General features: G+C 36.7%; 1 protein-coding gene across 5 annotated transcripts in view; it reads right to left on the bottom strand.

The window, feature by feature from the left end:
• The window catches only part of PALLD (palladin, cytoskeletal associated protein), a 201,763-nt gene that overhangs the window by 154,785 nt on the left and 26,534 nt on the right, over nucleotides 1-20,444 (bottom strand). The gene's annotated exons all lie outside the window — the stretch shown is intronic.

A 20,444-nucleotide genomic window follows, 5' to 3' on the forward strand; every position in this document is an offset into this window, starting at 1 on the left:
CAGTCAGGAAAACGCTTTTATCAAAACAACAACTACAAGCAACCAACCAAACAACAAAAAAAGAAAACCCCACAGAAAAATAAATGAAGACTTCTTTCCTAGGTAATCACAAAGCTGCAATGTAACTATTGTCAGCAGTAAAAAGCTTTAGAATATTGGTTTAAATAATAATTCTGGGCTTTTTAAAATCATAAACATGGTCATTAACAAGTGAACAACAAATTTAAGGAAGAATAATAAACCATTAGTGATAGCATTGTCTTTTGATTGCTTCATTTAATCTGGACTCTGTCAAATAAATTTGAGGGTCACTAAAGCTAGTTCTATGCCCAGAAGCAGTCTCTAATGACAATTTCTGGAGATTGTTTATTATATCAAGTCTGGCTTGAATTTCAAGCAAGTGTCCTCAAGATATTACAAACTAACACAATACATTTTATACTTTTATCATACTACTTTCTGAGAAGTAAGCAGCATTACTTTTTAAAAGGCTTAATTAAAACACAACAATATGAAGAACGGGCAAAGCAATCTTGGATTTAATTTAGTCTCCTGCAGAATAATTTACCCCAAGATCCTCAGGTAACTGACACGGTACTAAGTTCTTTAGAAAAGGAAATCTGGTCACTTTCAGAAATGAATAGTTCTGAAATAACAATTCTCACAACAGAAATAAAAATGGGAAAGAAAGAAGAAAAGCATTGAACTGCAGTGTGCCAGTTTCGAGAATGATAGGAAGAAACAACTACCAGTTTACACAAGAGTTTGTTCCTTAATATGGAAGACAGTATAGCTCAGACATCAGACACTGAGATTTCCGCATCCAGAGTCAATGCTTTTTCTGGACTTATTTATTTATTTATTAATCCATTAGTAAGACTAATGGGTCTTTGGACAAGGAGCTTAGGTTTTATAGAACCCATATAATACTGCTCCCTACATTCCACTTACATTAAAGAAATTACAGCACTTTTCCAAAGCTAGTAGCAAAAAATTGTTATGATAAATTTTAAAATTACAAATACACTCTATGTTGAAGGTAAGTCTCAGAAGCCTATAGAAACCATCTGGAATGAAAGTAAGTTATGATGATTTAAGTTTGCCTTCCTGCATATTCACTAGAGACTGAATTTCAATATATTTCAAGGCCATAAAAAGTTACAGTAAATCCAAGTTCTGTATCAGGAAGTTCCCGGAGCCCTACTGTGATGTACTTTTCTCCTGGTACTTTACTCCTTGGTAAGTGTTACAAAGCTTGGCTTGCTTTCCTGTCTCAAGGTTTGCCAGCCCAAATTCTACCTGACAAACTTCACATGCAAGAAAAGATCAAGAACAGATAAGATTACCTGAGGGCTTTTAGTCCACACCTCATCTCATCTTGAATATCAGCTGCACTGAATTTGCTGACCTGGCTAATTACGGTTCTAACTTGAAAAACCATATGCTTTCAGTGGACAACAATAAGCCTGTATCTAGTTTCATTGCAATTTAGTCTCCAGAAGAAAGATTTGTCCAAAACCTTGCTCCAGACATTTGAATTCGTTCTGCTCACTGTTATTGGAAAAGCAAGGGACTGGAAGAATATGAATTCAGAGAAAGTATAAAATGACAACATAAACATGAAAAAGCAAGTAGAAAAAAAAACCAAAAAACTGTCACCCACTTTCCTCTGCCCTGTCATAACCAGAGATGCAAAATCATCAAGTGGCTTTCTGGAGAATTTGAAACCCTGACAATCAAAAATTCAAATAAAATGTGATAAACTAAGGCTGAGTAGCTCAGTGGCTGATGTTCCACAACATTTATCCATCAAACTAATCATTACTAGGATTCTTGTCACTGTCGGAAGTCTACACAGATTACAAATGCATACAGCACAAAAAAATACCTAGAAGTACTAAAAAAACATTACTCCACTAACATCATGGTTATTTACCTCCAATATAATGTAACCCTATCACATTTAATAAAATTACAACTGTACATTTGCTAATTTGCAGCTGATTTGCTCGAAGTATCATCTTATTTTTTGACTAGAAACATTTCAGCTGCAAGTTTCAATTTCTGATGAACATTTCTCCTATTTCAGTTTGCTTTCCAACTATCCTCAATTCTAGTTAAGAAAGGAAGGAAAAGAAAGGATATATTATACTTTCTTTCATTGAAAGTTCATTCTCACTACAGGCAGAAATGAGAAAGGCGGGAGTAAAGATTTGTCTAGTAAGATATAGTCACCATAAACTGGTTGCTCTTTGGACCAGGTGGCTACAGTAATTTCTGAAGCATTAGATACATGGATAAGAAATTACAACAAGCAAACTATAATGCAAATTCAACAGATTCCTTAAGGGTGATCAAGGGTTCTAACCGATGTCAGAATTGGCTACTAGTAGCTTCTGAAAAGCAACATTTTCTCTTATCGCTATATGGTAAGACCCAGTGAGAGAGGCTGTGGCAGACTCTCCGGGACTGTTTGCACAAAGAAGCCACTACTTTTCATTTTTTCTCTCCTGAGAATAATAGTGCAATACAATAACATCCATGTATTAAGGAGAAAAAATAAATTTGACTCACTTCTTCTCACCACTTTGTAGACACAAGCTCCGGTGAACTGGGCCATTTAACAACTTCAGTGTCTCATACTTTGTATGCACAAATGTGTTCCCAATATAGCATATGTAAATCTGACATTCAGCAGTAAAGGTCACACAGTGTTTGAATGTAGGGAGCACTTGCATGACCAGGGCTATAATCTAAGAAAAGAAGCAAGACTGGTGAAAAATGCAAAAAAGGTAGGAAGCTGAGGTCAGACAGCCTACATATTTCTCACACATTTTCTTTTTAGAAAGCTACATACCGTAATTGTTCAAATGATGAGCTATTTTGAGTGTACCTTTGATTAGGTGGGAAAACATTTAAAGGTTTTGGTTTTTCTTTTTTTTTTTTTTTTTTTTCCTATCCATACAGCCCCTCTAACTTCTAATCATGATTTCTGTCACTACAGACCCAAAGCATGATTTCCCCTGATCTCTGTCACCCTCCTCACTGCTCCTAAAGACTTGTGTTCTTTTAAAAAGCAGAACCATTTCTGTGGTAGATGCTTAGAGAGGAGTTTTTTCTCCGCAAAGATAAAGCGTGAAGTATTTGCATTCTCTGAAGTTATTTAGATGTCAAAATTTCATTCTTAATGGGGCTAAAGAGCACTTAGACATTTTTGAAAGTAAGATTTCACTGTGTAGTTCCAAAGTCTTCTCTTAGAGGAATAACGTAAGTTAGTATTTAAGAGAAATACAATCCTCACCCTCCCCCCACACCCAATATATCTGAATAAATGATTAGAAAAAATATGATCTAAATCAGAGGAAATCAAAATTTATCAAAATAACACTTGCCTTGCATCAAAACTTTCTGTGTAGAAAGAGAAAAGAACATACACTATTCTACCTTTGGGGTCTCTGATGTTCTGTTTACAAGCACTGTTAATTCTCTTAGACGTAAGAAGTAGAGATGCACAAGAACAAGGTATTAGAAACAGCCATACAGGCTGTGTACAAATATCTCATAATACGATAATTAATGAGATTTCTTCCACACAACCCAAGGGCAGAATTAATATCATGCCTCAACTGAAGTTTCAAAGAAATCACAAACTTCTCAAATCCCGTGCCTATTAAAATGAATGGTAGCTACAAGCTACAGCCTCAAGCAGGATGCCCCCGGGGTCAGTATCTGTATCCCACTGACAGCATGCATTCAGGCAAGTTTGATTTTCCAAATGTTTTATTGCTGCATTGTATCGTTAACTGTTAGAAATACATATTTGTTACAATTACACCAATAAAAATTCTCATAATCTGCACTTAAGCCGGAAAGTCAATCAAATATAGGAATGCTGTTGAGTACACATCTCTTTGATTTAGATGCCAAAAGGAATTCTCCAAAGACCCAAATATGCAAGAACAATAACTATTACTTTCCAGACCAGTTACTACATCTGATTTCAATGAAAATTTGTTTACTTTTTGGAGATACATGCAGGCACCCCAAGCCCAAACAAGTCAAATGGCTGAAGTATTTTGTTTAAGTTAAAGAATCACCCATTTCTTTTGCTGTCTTTTAAAATCCTTTGTAATCTCGGGATAAGTATATAAAATATTTTAAAATATTCAGCCATTTTGGAAAATCTGTCTTTTACTAAAGCACTTAGTAAATTTAAGAAGCAATACACTGCATTACTGTGTTTTGCTTTCATATATTTTTTTCCCCTTTTTATTTTTTTCAAGTCCTTATCTACATCAATTACTCCAGAAAATCCTTGAGAAGTGCCAGAAAACAGATGTAGCTTGAATACAGCACCTTGGTCACCTTACTAATGCAGCAGAAGCCACAGTTTTTTAGTGACTTTCCTTTCCAAGGAAACAAGGCAAAACTCTAGGACAACTGACCAGACTCTGGTAGCAGTACTACTTGAAACAGACTTTCCTTCATTACAAGCACCTCCTTCTCTATGCAAACAAAGGTCCAGGAAGTCTGCAGGTGACACTGCTGCCATTTTAGCCAAGAAACAAGAAGTGAGAGAGCCATGTTAGAAGAAGCTCATAAACCATTTTCTTTGTGTGGTTTCTGGAAAGTAACAAAATAAACCACGAAATCCTGTACAGTACATATTTTTAAATTTAGTTGCGGTTCTAAGAGTCTGTGAAGAACACAGTCGATGAACTTAATTCTTAGCTTAGTTTACATATTTTGTTAATACGAACACTATCAAAATCATTATGATATAATCTAATAACTAACAGGAGCTTATTTATAAAATGGAGCAATATAAAAAGAGGTCTGCATGACCTCTGTCCTGTAGGTGCAACAAAACCCTTCTGCTCTCATACAAATCAAAATACCATACAGATATTCTGAAGGAGTTTTGTTTTAAAGCTTACTTATCTCTTTCTAGTTGAGCTTTTAAAGAACAATTTTAAGGGTGAAGAAATATGTTCCTGCAGTCTATATCAGTGAAAGTAGTTTAAAAGAAGCAATCCAGCATTTCTGCTTGAATAAAAATATATTTTAAGTTTGAAACAACAAATATTTTGAAAAAAAAAAGAAAAGAATGAACCTATGATCCCTAAACTGGGATGGAACCCCCCATTTTTTTTATCATGTCCTAAAGGTTTATTTCTTGAACACTAGTCAAGTTTTCAACTGACAGTAAGGCAACTGCCATCCTTTGAAAGTCACACAACAGTTATTAAAAAATAAGTTGCATTATTTACAATAAAAACATGGAAAATCTAACCATTCGGTCCTTCTCACTGTACCACAAATTCTTCTATTCTCAGCCAGCAGCAGATTGAGAACAACCAGCAACCACAAAGCTTTAAAATGGGAAGAACAACCTCCTTTTAAAGAAACGCAGTGATTAGTTTAAGCCAAGTGAAAAAACACTGCATTTTTTCAAGGTGTGTTTACTAAGCAATAGAAGCATTCAGCAGAGTCGATAGTTAGCCAGCATTTATAAAATCTCATAAAGTAATTAGCTAAATTGAAGAAACAAGCCCTCCGTATTGTATTCTGAAGCTAGATTCACTACTACTCGAGAAGTTCTTATAGCCATGACAAGACTTTGTTTTTAATTTAAGCAAACAAGAAAAAAAACCACAAAACACTACAATTCTTTGATTTACTACTAGTGCAAAATATAAATAGTTGGCACACATGCTTTCTGTTGGTAGCCTTTCAAAATATAAAACCAAATTCATGTCTGAGATGACAAACATTATGCATGTCTACTTACTTAAAAAGAGATCCTCTCTATCGCTCTCAGTGTTTACCCTCTGTAAACAAGTTACAAAGCTAGCAAGCTTTCTTTCTCAAACTTTTATAACATTAAACTGTGAGGGATACTATATTAAACAAAAAAAGTATTTTTCTGGAAGGTAAAAAATATTTTTCATGATCAATGACAGAGAAAAAAGATTACATTTGGATATAGAGGGTAGGAACTATAGAAATAACTTAGGAATTAACACTTGTCAGAGAAATTACTGTAATCATCAGAAAGTGAAATAAAAGTATGTCTAAATCTGTCAGAAGCATATCTAATTCTTGAACTGTTTTTGATGAAATCCTACTCATTTACATATTCTTTACACCTTTTCACTTCGGAGTCAACACAGGTTTTTATTTTTATTTTTTTAAATAAACTCTGCGATGTCTCTAAGCCTGATTTCCAGAAAACATTTCTGGCACAAACACTGAGGATTAGGTCGGGCAGGGGAAAGTTCCCAATAGATCACCTAGCAGAGACTGCTGACTGGCCCATTAGGGGGTCCCAGTTCACGCACCGCCTGCAATGGGCCTCCCTTGAACATCAGTCAGTGCTTTTTATATAAAAGCAAGCTTGCTTTGGCTGTTTGGATAGCTGCAGAGTGGAGGTTGAGTTTTACCAGGATGCCTGCTTCACCTACTTCTGGGACAAATCCCCTTTCATCATTTGAAAAAATCTTAAAAATGCTATTCAGGCGGTTTAACTGTGCAGCAGTAATTCTTCAAAAGTAACTTGAGGTAAACCACATATTTCTATGCCTGAGTATGGAAGAAAATCACTTCAGGAAATTAGCTCATGGGTAGATTAAAAAACAAAAAATACAAATATAATAAAATAAAATTAAGGAAAAAAAACACGTTATGCTTAACAGAAAGTGCCATTCCCTTTCTAATGCATTGCTGAAACCTTGAAGAAGGAGAGGGGTGGGGGAGAGCGGGGGTACATGCTGATATATGCATTTGGGAGTGTTTGTGGCCAGTAGTGTCTGAAGCTGTAACCAAGATTTTTTTTCTGTCTTTAAAGTGATTTTAAAATTGTGATTTTTCTGTAGACTCTCAGATGTTTTATATTAGTACATACAGAGCTGGTTCTGCTCATCAAAACAATACTTTTTTGAAATATTTTAAAATATTCAGCCATTTTGGAAAATCTGTCTTTTGCTAAAGTACTTAGTAAATTTAAGAAGCAATACACTGCATTACTGTGTTCCGTTTTTATATATTCCAATGCACAGGCTATTTGTTGTTACCTTACTCCTCAACATTTTTCCTTTACTAACTGATCCAGCCAGCTTTGACTGGGAGGATTAGGGAACCAAATCATTTCTTGGGTGTAATGTCCAAACCAGCTATTTTTGTAGCAGATTATTTTTGCCATTTAAAACTTGTATCTGATTTGCAAGCCACTGTCTCAAAAAACAACTAATGTGCAGCTCAAGGAAACATATCTGAACTGCTCCTTCTTCAAGCCCATACTGCCTTTCCCAAGGAGCACAGTTAGCAGTAATTGTAGCCCTGTTTGTGCTCATAAAGTATGACCCCTACCCCTGAGGTACTAATGGTTGGAGATTTTTTTCTTTTCAGACCTCCCACATATGAAGGTTCGCCTCTCTGCAAACCTAAGTCATCCTGAAGCCTGGATACAGTTTCCCCTCAGATTCACTTTGCTTGCTAGGGCACAGCAGACTATTTTATATAAATTTTCCCTAAACACTGCCAGTAAGTTTGGGCCAATTCAAGGTGTGATTTTTTTTTTTTTTACCTCTATCTAATCAATCTAATGCCTACAACTTTTTAATTTTACATGCAATAAAACTCAGGCTATTCTTCAGTGATGATTTCTTATAGATAAGCAGGATCTAGGTTTTCTCCACCTTGATGTTTTACAAAGCTGTCTGTGTTACACAAATCACTTTCTCTTCCCCTTAAGAGCATCATTGTCAACCCTCAGATTTGCACCTTGCAATTCCTTCTATGCCCCCTAGCTTCCAAACAATATATGCTGTGTTGACATTGATACTTCTGGTCTGGTATCTAGAAGCTGACTCAACAGCAGCTGGGGAAACAAAATAATAATTTTGCATAATGAGTTGTGCGAACAAAGAAGCCTTAAGCTCAGCAGGTAAATTAAGTTGGGTTTCTTATTTCAACAGAGCTCTGAAATGGCTAACTTTGAAATCTCTACTTTTGATAAATTCTGTTTGAAATTGACCTTCAGTTCAAAGATTATTATGCTAGAAGGAGGCAGAAATATCCAGCTGAAGGGCAAGCAGGATTTGAGTGTGGTCACACCAAGGAGAGCTGGGGCAAGTGCTGTGGAGCTGCATCGCGAAGGCAAGCTTTCGTGAACAGTTTGGGATACTCTGAGAGCAGGACCTACACAAAGGGCCACCTCACCCACTGCTTTTCTTACAGTGAGCTAGCGTGCAGCTGGTGGTTTTCTTGTCCCCCCCGCAGCCATTTGAAATCCCATGCTCTTTTAACCAAGGCTTTTCACTTGGGTTTGTTTATTTTCGGTGGTGGCAAGATGAAAGAACAACAAACATACAAAATCAGTGAAACAGTAACAGTGTCAGACAAGTCTTGGTATAGAAAAAACTCCTAATTTCATTTCATGTAAAATATTTCTATGACGAAGCTGAATTTGCAAAGTTTCACATAGAAGAAAGCTTCAGGGCACCTAAAAAAGACTAGGTGAAGTTGTCATGTACAGACGTCTGGGCAATTAATACAGTGCACCAAATGAGCTTTCTGAATTGCAGCTTTTAAATGAGGGCTGTCTTCTCCCACAGAAGGCCATTCCTTAGGTGCAGTGTTATAGGTCAGCCCCAGATATTGCAAGGGCTAGGCAGCAGGCCATTAGATGGGAGAAGCTGGGGTGCCTTACCCCAAGAGCATTATTCCTGCAGCACGTACCTTACCTCTGCCTCTTCCTCTGCACTCCTCCTGGCAGTGCGCATGGCCTCAGAAACATGAGAGCTCAGAGCCCTTCTTGTCTGCTCACATTCACTTGCCAGTGAGATGCTGCCTCACTTGGGTGGTCTTAAGTGATCAGTAGGTAATGCTGCCTGCCTAAAAATTTCTCCTCAGTCCTTGTAGACAGCCAGAGAGAGAGATATAGCACTACTGGCAGCTGGGGCAGGAGCCCTGAGAGCCATGCAGCAGGAATTGAGGTACCCTCCTTGAGGCTGCTGTCTGCTCTGTGACTCCCTGTAACCTACATACTTCATACCCCTTTCAGCTTGCATTAGGGGAGGAAGTGCTATTGACCTGTTGTCTTCCTTCAGACTTATTTTATTTAAGAGAGAAGTTGCACCCTGTCCATATGTCAAAATACCTCAGTATGGCATGAGCAGCAGTAACTGCTATACAAAAACAAAAGCGGAGTGATTGTATGTGTGTTTCAGAGCAAAACACAATCACATTTCACATCACTCTGCAAAGTGAACTCTGAGCTAACTGCATGGCAAACAGGATTTACGGTGAAAAATGGATACTCCATGCATACACTATCCCAAATGTCTTAAGCAGACATCCTGCTGCTCTCCAGTACAGTATCTCTGATCTTTGCATACCTTCAACTGTAGCCTCACAAACTGGAGGGCAAGCTGCCCAAGCAGATCTGGAAACACATTCCTAAAGTTTCACTCTTGCAGCATGGCCAGCTGCTTTCTAACAGTTAATGAACAAATGCAGAAAGCATCCACAAAGCATTCAAACACTCCTTGCTTCTTCACAGCTTCGCTGTGCACAAAAGGGTTAAGCTAGGTTAAGAGGACTAATGAGCAATGCAGCTGGCAAGAAGTTCTCTTTCCCTCTCACTCACTGAAAAGCTGGCTTTTGTTTCTGCATTCAGTGAATGAACTCATGCAGCAATACCTGTTGGCAAATTGAGGCTTGTATTGCTAAGTTGCATACAATGCTGCCAAGTCCTTGATGTCTTCACAGATCTTTGCTACACAGATTGCCATGCCAGGGACTCAGCAGATCATCAAGGCACATGGTGCCAGAAGTAACATCTCACTGCCACATGCCAGTCAGGGCTCCCAGGACATGGACAGAGCATCTGTGTTTGCCAAAGTTTGTTCACAGCCTCCCTTTTGAACACAGCCTGGAAATACCAGCTCCTTCTTTAAAATGGAAGACATTATTTTAAGTGTGTAGCAAACGAAGAAAAACTTATCTTTCCTTTCCCTTCCCTTAGCCTCTGCCTACTCCTAAATTAGATATGATTAATATCAATTTATTACTACTTGTTGCAGTGATCTCTGCACTTGGGAAATAGAAAAAAGTTACTTATTTACTCTATATTTATACAATTCCAAACACTGGGGCCCTAGATTTGCTGGAGGCAGCAAGCTATTGCTATGCTGTAGCCTCACAAAGAAATTAAAGCTTGTTAGGTAATAGTGCTCCATTTTCTACCGGCAGTTTGCCTGCTTTGTAAAGTAGCCAAAACAACACCAAAAGCATACATAATCTGGGTTAAATCTGTCTGGACCACCCCAGTTCCAAGCACATCTTTCCAGTTCCGAGGGCATCATTTTGCAAAATTACTTGTCTTGCTTTGTGAGATATCTGTAGGAGGACTCGCATAGGAACTACCTTTCAACAGAAGCGTCTGTAGAAGGAAGTCTGACTATTTTGAAGACACCTACTGTCTGTCAAGCATGTGGCTTGCTGAATCGCATTCGCACTTCTAGTGTGGGAAGAGGGGATAAGCCTGGCCAGATCTAGCGGGTTTCTAGACAACCAGTTTGTATTTCCTCTTATATTACTCATATTACTCTTCAGAAGAGCAGCAAGCTGCTGAGTGACATGGAAAGACAACTGAAAGATGCTAGAAATGCAAATTACTGGGGATGTGAAATAGTATTCTAATTTAAAGATCAAATAGGTCAATATACACAAGTGTCAACAACAATATATTTATAAAAATTGCTAGTACATACCAAAAAGCATATTTATGTTAAAATGTATGCATTTCAACATGCATTATTGGCTGAATAAAAGTGATCAGACTAGATACCTGTACAATTGAAGTATTGGACAAAAGACTGCAAAGCCTTTGAACTACTTAGAGCTAAGGGCATGATCCATGCTAAGTATCTCAAACTGCACCATCAATTTTGCAAGCACCATCCTATCTGTGTACTAAGATATTCCTTGCCTTCCCTGTAAATATACATTCAAACACATGCACGCACACACACACCTCACAGCATTTATGGTTTCCTTTCATATTCTTTAGAACAGAAAAGAGAGAAAAGGAAAACAAGGACAGATGCCAACAAACAGGTAAGATGGTCAGATAGTCCACATCCATTATTAAACTAGCCTCATGAAGTCAGAGGCTCATGAACTTGTTTTATGTCAGGGCTACAACTGTCATTTTTTCTGCAAGAGGAAAATGGAACTGCAAAATGGGTGCTTGGTAGCAGCTCATAGTTAATGCTCTATTCCTTTTTTAAAGGGAGAGATTTTTTCTTTAAATATGTGGAAGCTTTGTGAAATTGCATGTAAGATTGAAGTATTTATATGGAATAGAAGCTATTGGATTTCTGTTCACATTGTTTATCAGGAACAGCACAAACACTTTTTCTGCTGATACAGAGCTTCAATTTTTTGCTTTTGTAATCCCACTTTTTGTTATGTTAAAAAATGTTCTGCAGTATCTAGAGTACTAGAGAAAAGACAGGATTAATTTGGATTTAGTTTCATTTTTAAAACAGCTATTTACATTCTAGATTGATTTTGATAACAAACACAGGAGCCTGATTGATTGATACAGACAGACTGCAGGCACGTGTAAGCCTGTCTCCATCAGAAGTTACACTCTCCTATTGGATTTTACACCCTTTTTGTGATATGCATCCTTATGCAATTGTTCTGGATAACCCCACTTGACATCACTGCAAAGCATGTAGCAGTACAGCTGGCCACTCCCCAGACAAAGACATGTAAAGATAAGCTACCCAAATGTCAGATCCATTACCTAAGTTCCTAGTACTTAGCACTTAGGTCCGGCACCAAAGTTCAGAGAAACATTAGCTCAAAGCTAAGCAGGTAAATCTAGAACTCATCTTCCATGTGCCTAATTCTGAATAGTGGCTTTAGGTTCCCTAAAGTATCAACATACAGTTGAAAACAGCAGTTTGAAGTTCCAGATATTAACATAGACAGAGCCACTAAAACCTCCTTTCAAAGCACAGTGAATTTAAAATGAAGAAACAAAACAATTTTATATTTTTCTATGACATTTTCCACTTAAATATATAAAGGAAAAAGAAATAAAAAATCATCAGAATTTTAGAAGGACTTTCTGTAGAGTAGGGAGGGGGAACTCTGCAGACCATACACTAGAGTGCAGTACAGAGGCGTTTGAGCTAGTATCTATCCTGCTGAATATGGACAGTACGTACAAAAGGTACTTCACCTCAGGTCCTTCAACCTGGCAAAATGGTATCAGCAGGTCCCTGACATGTCTCTAGAACTGGAGAACAGCTAAGTGGGTAGTGGTGGATTTTATTGGCATCAAGTGAAATTAAAATAAAAAAAAAAAGGGTTAGGTATAAACATCAGTATGTCTACAGATAATCAGTATGTCTGCAGATACATAAAATCAAGGCTAAAAGGAGCATAAGCAAGCTATAAAGGGCTGAGAACCTTTCTGCTGAACATTTTCCTCTATGAACATCCAAGCTGAGATATGCTTGGACAAAAGAATACAAACACAGGGGGATGAAAGTGAAAATTGAACTAAACTCAGTACACCTGGTTACAGCTTTCATTTCCAGGAGATGTCATCTAGTATATGCATTGCCCACAATATGGGCAAATTGCAGTGATATACCTAAGGGTTAGAGTACTATTTACCAGTGACCACCATGGAGGAAATACGCTGGTACTACATCGGCTAGAAGCAAAATGATGTGAAACACAACTGTATGTAATGCCCTTTTTTCCCCCAAGTACAATGTGGTGGAACCTACATATATTAATTAGTATATTGCCAAGTTTTTTTTTTTAACATGTGGATTAAACAGTTTCCCTTAGCATCTTTGAAGTAATCCCTGAAATGGGTGCACTTGTGTTTAGGAACAAATAGCAATTTAGGGCCTGTTAATGTTAATATATAATCAACCAAAAATGCCACTGGTGAGATAGACATATATAAAATATTTGGCACTAAATCAGAATGCTACGCAAGTTATGTACTTTTCTTACACCATAAATGCTAACTCCACAGTGAGTGGATTTGCCCCGATATAAATTTTCATTGTAAAATGAGATTCTCTGAAATATCACCTTCAAGTACAAAGGATACCTGAAAGAAAAAAAATAAAAATCTCAGCCCTTGGGAAATAAGTAGAGGGTGAAGGACTAATGGCACCTTCTTCAGCTGCAAACTACTTGCACAAGAGAAATGGGAACTGCCTCCTCAGCTCTCACAGAGGAAACAGGCTCATTTTGGCTGAATAATGAATGCACAGGACAGTTCTAGTCAAGTGGAGAACAAGAAGTGGTTACAGAAGTGTAACCTTGACAGTTAAGCTTGACTCCGTATCACATTAGGGAACTCCACAGTCATTAAGCAGTTCTTGTATATAATCAAATCACACTTCATTTATGCTGGTGTCACTTTGGATAGATGCTCTTGATTATTCTGAGAAAAACAAAATAAATTGTGCAAGAAGATGCAACAAGCACCCTACATTTAACATCAATTATTTAACAGCAGGTCTCAACACAAAATGTTAATTTTCTTCTGACACACTAATTGGAGATTTTGACAAAAAAATTATTCACAAGTATGTATCTGTTTACTAGTCTTTGATCTGTAAATTATTTCAATATTTAACTGCAAATACTCCCAACATATGCTTTCCTGGCTCACTGAAGGAGGGAAGAAAAAGAGGCTTCCTAAATTTACTATAGTATAATTCCATTTTAAGTTACTCAAGTTAAAATATTCTCATGGAAAAGGATATTTATCTTAAATTAAAAAATTGCGACGATTTCGAGATACCTTCTGCCTTCAAATACTCTTGTGAGAAGTGTCAGAAATGACAACCAAGACAGTAGCCACATAAAACAAAGTGCTATTTCAAACACATTTTCCCTGACCTGGACCTGTCAGTTATATCAACATGGATTTTTATACAGTCTATCCAGTACAACTTTATTCTATGTTCTTCTTTATTAATTTTCTTTCCTATTCTTACACAAATAAATATGAATATTGATGAAGACGTGTTCTTCACTAATTCACAAATTATACAAGTTTGTTTAATCCTGCAGTGCCTTGCTGTAGCATGTGAGATGTTTCAGTGAAATATCAGATACATTCCCATAATGTAAGAGTTGGGTGAGACACAAGGACACATATCCTGCTCTATGATTGCGAGATTTGGTTACCTAACATTTCTAATATTAGCTGTATTTATTGATGTATCTTACCCCAAAGTCTTTGAAAAATAACCATTCTAAAAACTGAATAGTATTTGCTTTCCCTAGCTGCAGTGATTTGGGTGTGCAACATGGCATTGGTGGTACTGTGGTTTTTTCCTTTACTATATAAAGAGTATGCCTGTGGAAGGAAGTGCATCAAATGAACATTGTCAGAATGCACAATATTCCACTAACTTGATGCTGTGGTCCTGTGCTTGCCTTTTGGGTTTTACAGAAGTCTTTGATTAACTGGGAATTATGTTCATCGCTGTCATTTCAGGCCATTATTTTAACTCTCGTGCTGCTGTTTCTTCTGGTGCTTACACACACATTTCCATTCATGCTTCATCTATAACAGTCTTCAAATTTGTTACAATGCTCTACTGGAGTTATTTCCGTAGCTGATAATTCCACTTCCCCACCAGCTCTTACACACTGAGAAGATCCCATTCCTATACTGCATAGAGCTTTGTTTAGTAGGATTGGTTAAAAAAACAAAAACAAAAAACAAACTTTTCAAAATCTTATCAGTATAGTTAGTGCTGACTGATACTTTCTCAGCCAGTCTGGACCAGTCTGTTTTGAAAACACTTCCAGCCTGTATGTTCCTGGTCATACCCAGGTAATAACAGCTATTCAATCTGACAAACAATTTATTGTGCTATAAAGCCACTCACTAGTCAAAACTACACTTACACCATGCAGTGGAGCATCCAGTTTATTACTAATACATTGTGCCAAAGTAAGTAAGTGCTGGCCAATACCTACTTACCTACTCAATGGTGTCCTTTACTCCCTGTACTCCCACACAGCCTGACATGGCTTTTCCTCCTTGATGGCTCTCTGAAAGCAAATTTTCTCTGGTAGCTCTATCTCCTACAGATATTAGTCAGGCTTTGAACAGTTCCTCAGACCCAACTAGGCAGTGGAACTTTCAAATCCCTCTGGAAAAGAGATGGCTGTATTTAGGGAATGCACATTGTTAGTTTGAAAAAGGTAACTAGAAAAGATATAATTCTTACATATTTAGTAGAAATAACAGATATTAGTCTTTAAAAATATCACACATGCTCAGAAGGCAGAAGGCACAATGGCAAAGCATCAAGTGTGAGTTACTTGTTAAAATAGTAAATTTACTGAATAAGGACTTTCACAAAGTTCCTATATAGGACACAAAACCAGAAGCTAATATCCTCCAGAGCAGCTAAGAGCATTACCATTCCACCTGAAGCCTTACATCCCTCTTGTGTCTTGGACTTCATCCTGTAAAGTGGCCTTATCCTAACACTGGAATTTCTGTTGCTTTGCCTTCAGCAGAAAAAATAAAATAAAGACCATAAAAATATTTTAACTCCAAATAGGAATAAAAATGAATTTAAAATAGTGAAAATGTTCATAACGTGCAAAGTCTGTTCACCACAATATCTAATATCCATCTGGATTTCAGGTTATTTTACAGGTTTACTCACAATTCCCCACAGAAATGCTTTTGTTTGCTTGTTTCTAAATCTGAATCAAGAAATACCTAGACCCCAATATTAAACAGTAGCATTTCACTTCTTCTGGCCAACATAAGAAGAGAGACAGTGTTTCAGGCCCCCCCAATGAATGTAGGCACTTCTAGGAATAAGATCATTGGAGCTCACTAGCACCTGCTACTACTGTTACCAAGAGGGGATATTTAGAAATAATTGAGCTATCTATCAATTCCATTTCAAGTTCAAACACTGCTTGCCCTGTATTTTCAAATACAGCAGAATGAGATATGCTGAAGTTACCAAGACACCCACATATCCAAAAGACGAGGTTTGCTTCAAATATGCAGAGTTTCTGCACTAAAATAAGTTTGGCTGAATTAGTTTAGGAGATTATAAACATTTAATCTGATGCTACTTCATGTAATAAAGATAGTCTAAATCAAAGAAATAAAAACCAACATTAAAAAGCAAAAGACCAAGCAACCTACTATGTAATTATCTTTTCCAAGGAAACATCAAAGTTTGTACAATGATGTACAACAAAGGTACATCTTTTCCACGAGTTAAGTTGTTGGAAGTGACTACTGTGCTTAGAAGAGATGATAATTTATAACAGATAGCTATTAATTCATAGAGTGAATCAACTCTCAATTTTTATGATGCAGTCCTTCAATCTATATTTTTGCCTTTGGAGTTTAAGAAAAGCAAACGAGAATGTTTTCACTAAAGAGAAGGAAAGGCTTTAGCAGAAAATGTCCAGGTATGCAAAGACACCTGCAGTTTTAGGTTTCAGTGGCACCGGAGCTTTAGGTTTACAAACTCATGGTTTGTAGCAAGTCAATAATCTAATACAAGGTAATAATGAATAACTTAAAAAGAAATACCATGGAAGTTTGTTAATAAAATCCTTAGCCTAGGAACATTCCATGATCAAATTCCTTTCTTCTTCTGTAACATCAAGGCTTAATAAAAACAGAAGTTCGCCTACCTTTTAATCTCATTTTATCACTCTGCTGGTATGTTAATCTGTCATCAAGATGTGGAGATCGGAGACTATAAATGTTAATTAAAATGACACAATTCAATTTGGATCCCAAGGAAGCCGTGAAGTTCAGGGCTTAAATGTCTCTAAGTGTTCCGTGGAAAGGTCAAGATCAAACATGTACAGATGCAATACACGATGATATCATTTCTGTTTATCCATAGTGAAGTGGTGGAGAATTACTGCTGTAAGAAGACACATATTCTATATAGAAGGAAACACTTGATATCTTGCTACCATATAGAATAAATGTGTTTTCTAACTTAATTGGTGTTATTTCAAAGTTCTGTGTCATAGGGCCATATTTGCACAATTCTGGTACAAATAACAGCAGCACACTGATCTTCACAAGGGTACCCCAGGAGACAACATAAAAGAACAAAGTGCTTTATAACCAGTTCTTTTATTCTACCTGTAAGGAAGCTTTCTGTATCATTTTCTATGTTTGTAATTTTCCTTGTCTTTAAACACTTATTTCACTCATTGGTCTCCGCACAGCCAGGATCATTATAGGGAAACTCAGAGAAGTGAATTAATGCCTAATGACTGAATTGTTGTGAATAGGAATTATACATGTTAGAACTTAAACACCTAAAATTTTATGCCACTTTCATGTTCTCTAAAAACATGCAGAAATGCTCAAATTTAGAACTAATTTTGCATGGGACATGTAATAATGTTAGCAAGTCCTGAAAAAAGGACTTTCATATAAGGTAAACAGAGGTTCATCTTAAATTCATGAACAGAACAATGGCAACAAGCCCAACACAAACAAAGATAAAACCTGAGGGAAGCATTCATCTGAGACAAGAAGAGATTCAAATAAAAGCAATGTATATATCCCCATGCTTATGAGCATTTATGTTTTACTGAAAAATCTGTTTAATATTCTTTGTCAGCAGGACAGTGTGGGCATTGGAGCTTTAAACTTTTGGATCCCATCCAGATTTAAGTTTAACTTTACAGCTCACCTTTAAGGACCGTCTGCAGAAACCATTATATCCCTGACCTTTCTGTTCTTCAGATGAAGTTAACAGATTATTTTAAGTGACCTACTGAAATCATTATGAGAGCTGCATGATCAGCAGGAATCAGAGTAAGAACATACTCTATACACAATTCAACAGTTTATGGCATAATAAATGTTTTTGTATTAACATTTTTTGTATCAACAATTTGTATAAACAATGTTTTTTGTATGAACAATGCGCATTTGATCAACTATTCTTTCTGACTTCAAGATACTAGATCCGATTAAATCTACCTTCACAGTATTGTTGCTAAGTGGTTTACAGTCTGCAGCTTTTCAAAAGATGGTTCTACTGGTTTTAATCTATATATTAAAAGTGGCATCTTTTGTTTCATGAATTTAAAGTCAAGCAGCTACACTGAATGGTAGTATGATAGCATATCCTAAAAATTTTAATATATCCTAAAAAAATTTAACTTTCAGTAGGTCTTTAGATTCAAAATAACGAATATGAACATATTACAACATTTACTCAAAATATATTATACTGGGTTTAAGCTGAAACAAAGAGGGAAGATTCTCTACTAGAAAGTGTACTTTCCTAGAAAATACCATTAAACAATAAAGACACCCATTAAAAACATTTTTAATATTCCAAATATTAACACACTCTCTGACTTGTATTTTTATGGTTCATCTCCTTGGATCTTCTAAGTAATTTTTATATTAAGAAAATATAAAAGAAAAAAACCAGACAATGTAATATCTCACTGTTTATTCTTCTGTTAAGAGTGAATTAAAGGCAGTTTGGCAACAAAATGAAGAAGATTTAAGAGAGGCATTATTAGGTGGCATATGTTAAAAGCTTATAAATACAGTGAAGAGTCGTGAGTTGTTTTGCTCCCTTTCCTCCTCCTTTCTCCACTCACTGCTTATTTATGAACAGTAAAAGGCAACTGAATGCAGTTCCACTGATGGCCCTAATGACAGTGAGGGCTTTAAATGAAATGCCAAATACTGCATAGATTAATTCTTACTGAAAGTAAGTATATGTTAGCCTAATTAAGAATAGAATTATTTGCAAATATGTATAAGTCATCAATAATGGTAAAATTAAAAATGCTTCCTACCTAAATTCTTCATGAAGCAAGCCTCAGCACTTTGCAATACTTTCCTGTCATAAAAGTGCCAAGTATTTACAATTTGCAGATGAGATCATACTCTAAAAACGTTAACGTCAGTGAAAAGGGGAGGGGGTTGTCAGGAGAAGGAACTGCAGTACAGTGCTGTTGTCGTGAGCAAAGCTGCCCCAGCGTGCCCAGCCTCTCCTTGGTCTCTCTGGACCACTGGAACAATATTTGCTGGTTGCTATGAGGACAGAAGTCATTGCCAATTCATCCCATTAACAAGACTGAACCTGGTTCTGCTTGATAAGAAATGTTATCGTTTGAATAAAATGTGCTGATAAAATAATCCCCATAGGTAAAACCAATAGTTTTTATGTGGCTGAAGAATATCAAACTCATGCCTTGCAACCATTCATTTAAGGGCAATTTTTATTTGCATATTATCTTTGTCACTCTTGTTTTTTGGTAGATTTGGGAGAACAATTTCTCATGTATTTCAAAGGGTACAAATAATTTGAATATTTTAATAATTTCAACCCACAGGTTAAACAATCACTCTCAAACGAATCAAATTGTAAAATGTTTTATTTATTTTTTAAAGTCAACTGGAGGAGCTGTATGTCTGACAAGCTGACTTGCATGCATCTCATGTGTCTCACTGCAACTCATGAATAACAATTGAGGAGTCTGATCTTTTGGTGTTGTGTTTGGAAAGAAAGGACATTACATATAAGCCTACTACACTAAAGAGCATCGCTAAGAAGTTAAGCACTCAGACTTTAGGAAATGCCAAAGGGCAAATGCTTACTCTTGAGAGAATTCACTGTAATGGTAACAATGTTTGGAAGAAGAAAGGATGGGACTGCTACTTGGTTTCACCACATTTACCAATGCCACAAGAAGGGCCAGAGTAAAGATACGGGAGTTTGAAAGGGGTTGTTCTCCCTCCGTTTGTCTTCCAGTTGCTATATCCACTCCCATTCCTGTTCCATCTCTTCTAGAGCCTCGGCTTTATCAAACAACATTCAGACTTCTTTATCATACCATGCCTATCTACGTATAAGAATTAGTCATGTCTCAGGGCCTTTTAATTTCCTTGTTTCCTTTGCATGAATATTTCACAAGTAACTTCAGAATTAATAGTGAGACAAAAGGTGTCATCACTGCCTTGAAAATAGGATTGCAATATACAATTTGAAATATTTAGGAACTATTTTCTCGGAGAATACTTAAGCCTTTACATACTTCAGGCAGCATTTCTAGTGCTCTCAGTTGCAGCTGAAAAACATCATCTTTGCTTTAGGGCAAAATTCCTCAATCATGGAACCACATATAAACCCAGGAAAAACTGCAGGTTACAACTTGGCCAGCTCTGGGTGGATTTTCATAGGTGTGGCAAAAAGCACATCTCTAGCACAAAGGTTGCCCTGTATCAAATTTCAAAATATGCCCTAAAGAACTGGCAGGATAATACATCTATTACTGGGCAGCATTTTCTTTGAATTTAGGCAAACCAAACACCTAATTTTCTGCCCATTCCTCCCTTAAAAAAA

Source organism: Anser brachyrhynchus (genome assembly GCF_964034855.1).
Source record: "Anser brachyrhynchus genome assembly, chromosome: 4".
In the NCBI taxonomy this organism is placed as follows: Eukaryota; Metazoa; Chordata; class Aves; order Anseriformes; family Anatidae; genus Anser; species Anser brachyrhynchus.